This window comes from Halichoerus grypus, chromosome 4 (genome assembly GCF_964656455.1).
Source record: "Halichoerus grypus chromosome 4, mHalGry1.hap1.1, whole genome shotgun sequence".
In the NCBI taxonomy this organism is placed as follows: Eukaryota; Metazoa; Chordata; class Mammalia; order Carnivora; family Phocidae; genus Halichoerus; species Halichoerus grypus.
Window position 1 is genome coordinate 47,040,294 of NC_135715.1, and position 4,294 is coordinate 47,044,587.

The 4,294-nt window shown below is 37.6% G+C and overlaps 1 pseudogene; it reads left to right on the forward strand.

Moving 5' to 3' along the window:
* The first annotated feature begins 2,412 nt into the window (after positions 1-2,412).
* Positions 2,413-2,782, forward strand: LOC118537375 (mth938 domain-containing protein pseudogene; annotated as a pseudogene).
* Positions 2,783-4,294: the final 1,512 nt, after the last annotated feature.

The window sequence follows — 4,294 nt, forward strand, 5'->3', positions numbered from 1 at the left end:
CTAAACAGCCTATGTTCAAATTTATTTCTTATTTCCCTCAATTAGCTTAGCAGATATATTTTTAGCATCTGTAATAGATTTTCCATTCTAGTATTGGAGGGTACCCCAAACTTCAAAATAGTTCTTTGGTGAAGTTTGGCAGGCTTACATCCTATCATTGTTCTCTGCAAACCAGCACCATGCAGGGCAAAATGTCTTCTCAAGGGTACAATGAAATGTTTCCTCAGAAAACATAATAGGTTGATGAATGAACAGGAGTTAAAAAAAAAAAAAAGTTATTTGTAAAATCAAGAGAGGTAGAAGAGCAGAGCAGTTTAAAGTTCAGGCTTTGGAGCCAGACTGGATTGGCTCCCCTTTTTACAGGGTGTATATATCAGTCAGGATAGGGTAGGTGTGACTGTCGTAGCAAACACATGCTAGATTTTTCTTGGTTTAAGATAACTAAGTCTATCTCTCATTCATACCTCATTTATGTTTATTGGTCTTCCATGTCTTCCTCACTCCTGACCCAGGCTTTCACTTGACACATCCTCTGTGATCATAGCAGGTGAAAGAGAACATGGTGAATTTTACATTAGTTCTGAAAGCTTATGCCCCGAAGTGACAGGTATGTCTACCTGGATAAACCAAATTACATCACCATATCTGAATTGCACAAGAAGGAGATATATATTTCTTCTAAGGAGAGAGGTTCAGTGTTAATGAAGTAATACTACAGTTCATTCTATTGGGTGACTATATAGCAACAACTAAAATTTTATCTCTTGAGTTTTCCTAGAAGTAAAGTGGGAATCATGAAACCTATTTCATAGTGTTGCTGTGGGGACCAAATAAGATACTTTTAAAGCACTTAAGAGATTTTGAAGCGCATGACAAGTGGTTAATTAGTGGTTTTTAGTTACTTAGATCCCATATGAGAAAAATCATAATTTAAAAACCATGGTTTCTAAAAATAATATTTTAATAATTAGTTTACAAGTGATAACTCATATTCATAGTATTATTTTTGAGGCAGAAGAGGTAGTATTATTTTCATTGGACAAATGAAACATTTGGTTAAAGTTGATCAGATCATGGTTCAAATATAGCTCTTCTGACTCTACATACTGAGACATGTAAAAGATGGGCCGACCAAAACTGAGAAGAGAGCTAATGAACCGTCAAATGAACCCAGAAAAATGTATATAAGCAAAATTTTGCATAAATGTCAAAAATTTACTGACTCTCCAAGGCTAAGAACCCCCGTTCTAGAAATTGCTTCTTTCTGATGGAAACTTAGCCTTAATTAGAAAGTTCTTATTTTAATATATGTTGTCAAATCTTTAAAAGGAGAATAGAAATACTTTTCATTATTTTTCAAAACTATTTGAACACAAAATTATAAATTCATGGACTATCTAATTGGAGTAGTTTCATAAAAAAAAAAAGGCTGAACAAATAGGGGTATGAATGGTACCTTCTAGCATTAACTGGGGTGAACCTAATCCTACATTCAAACTCTACTTTTATGACCTTATCCGTGGCTGCTACAACTCCTGTATGGTTCTATCAGTAATTTTCAAAAAGAGTTTTCTAATCCTTCAGTTCTGATATTTAACTATGGAAGTGGAGGATTCTTACTTTCACTGAAAATAAGCTATGTGTATTATATACTTATTGTAGTAGGTAGTGACCAGACTTACCCAATATAAATCCTTTCTTCCTCCCATCCAGATGTGGAATCTTTAGTTCTAACTTTGAATATGAGCTGGCCTTGTTTTGACCTAAAAAACGTGTCAAAAATGATGGTTTTAAGGCCATATGTGCCTAGCTTTTAAGAGGCCCAGAAGCTTGCCTTACTGTGTTTTCTGGGCAAATGAGGCCTCTTGTAAGAATGACCACCCTGAGGCCACTGTGCCATAAGGAAGCCCAAAACTGTCATGTGGAGAGGGAGCCCCTGTGGAGAAACACTGAGGTGCCAGACATGTGTAAAGGTCTCTCGGATCTTTAACGCAGCCTGGCAGCCTGCTTTATGCAGCAAGTGAGTGACCTCAGCTGATCCCTCTTGGAGAAGAGCCATCCAGGAAAGCCCAGTCAGCTCATAGAATTGTCCAGAAATAACAAATTGATATTGTTTCAAGACATTAACTTTTAGAGTGACTTGTTATGCAACAATAGATAATTGAAACATCTATTAAATAGATACAGTTTAAAAGATCTTTATTTATAGGGATTTGTTATTTAAACAAAATGAAATGAATAGCTTATTTTGGTTGTTCAGTAAGGTTGTTGATCTATTTCATGTTGTTATCAGTATATGTATTATGGGTCGGCAAGTTGTTTTTAAAGCTATATAAAAAGAGGTAACCCTCGGAGCCCTTTGGGATCTCAACTCCCATAAAGAGAGGGCACTGGAGTTCAGTTAAGTTCCTCATGCTCTCCCCTAAAATTGCTTCTCTATCATGGGTGGCAAATGAAAGTACAAGGCTCTACTAAAACCTATAAATACTGCAAAGTGTGGTCAGGGGGAAATCAGGCTTGGGGTTGGAGAGATATAGGAACTGAGCATTCTCCTTGTATGCATCCTGCAGATGTGGAGGAAGTTGTCAAGAAGAGCAGGCAGACCCTTGTGATAGGCCGAGGGACGAGTGAGGCCTTGAAGGTGCCTCCAGGGACTGCAAAGTGTTCGGAGAAACAAGGCATTGATGTGCGGGTCCTGCAGAGAGAGCAGGCATTAAAGGACTATAATGCTTTGGCTGACAAAGGCATCAGCATGGGAGGGGTCTTCCATTCCACCTGCTGATGGAGACTTAGGAGAATAAATCACTAAGCTATGATTAAAAAAAAAATAAAGCTACGTAAAGAATTGTTTTTTAGTTTTTACATGGTTGACTTAAATGTTTTAAAATATTCCTGCTATTAAATGAAACCTGGAAAAATATGTTTTTTTTTTTTAAGAAACAGAGTAAAAGAATGGCTTTTGTATATTTAACTCATAATTATATCACACATTTATTCCAAATCCTTCTATGTCTCTTTAGCTTGAATTCTAGGCAGATCCTCTCACATTTCCTTATATGGATTCCTTTTATTTTAGCAATTTTGATTACTTCTATTTTCTTTCTTCTTTCATTTTTTCTTTTTTTTAAGATTATTTATTTTAGAGAGACAGTGAGAGAGAAAGAGAGAGAGAGTATGTGCATGAGATAGTGTGAGGGGGCTGTGCAGAGAGGGAGGGAGAGGGACAAGCAGACTCCATGCTGAACATGGAGCCTAATGCGGGGCTGGATCTCACCACCCTGAGATCATGACCTGAGCCAAAATCAGGAGTCTGATATTTAACTCACTGAGGCACCCAGGCACCCCATACTTTCATTTTTCTGTGCTTTCCTGTAACTCCCTTCTTTTCCATTCTTGGCTTTCTTAAATATTTCTACTTATTCTCAAAAACTGACTTAGGTTCGGCTCTATCTGTGAAGCTCTCTGTGATATCACCTATTAAGAAATTAATTACTCCATTATCCGTACGTGTATCATTATCTATTAGCATGTAACAACATTACCACAAACATGGTGTTTTGAAACAACACACATTTACTGTCTCACAGTTTTTGTAAATCTGGAGTTTGGGTACAGCTTAGCTGAATTCTTTGCTTCGGGATTACATAAAGCTGAAATTAAGATACTAACCATAGCTATAATCTCATCTGTTGCTAGTCTGGGGAAAGAACTGCTTCCAAGCTCATATGACTGTTGGTAGTATTCCGTTCTTCTCAGGCTGTTGGGCTGAGAACCTTGGTCTCTTAATTGTTGTTGTCCAGAAGTTACACTCATTTGCTTATTATGTGGCCCTTTCCCTGGGAGAGCTCACAACATGTCATCTTCTGTCCTCAAAGACAGCAAGGAAAAGAGTCTCAGCTAAACAGATAATTACAATCTTATGTAGTGTTACCCCTGAACTGATATCTGTCACCATTAGAGACTAAATATTTGTATTCTTCCCACCACTAGTTCACATGTTGAAGCCATAACCCCCAGTGTGATGATATCTGAGATGAAGCAACTAAGAAGTAATTAAAGTTAAATGAAGTCATAAGGGCAGGCTCTGATTCCATAGGATTAGCTTCTTCATAAGAAGAGGAAATCAGAGAGCTTGCTCGCATCTTCCCTCTGTGCACACGCACTGAAGAAAGGCCATGTGAATATGTAGCAAGAAGAAGGCCGTCTACGAGCCAGGAAGAGAAGCCTCATCAGAAACCAATGGCCAGAATCCTGATCATGGACTTGTCAGCCTCTAAAAATGTAAGAAATAGAC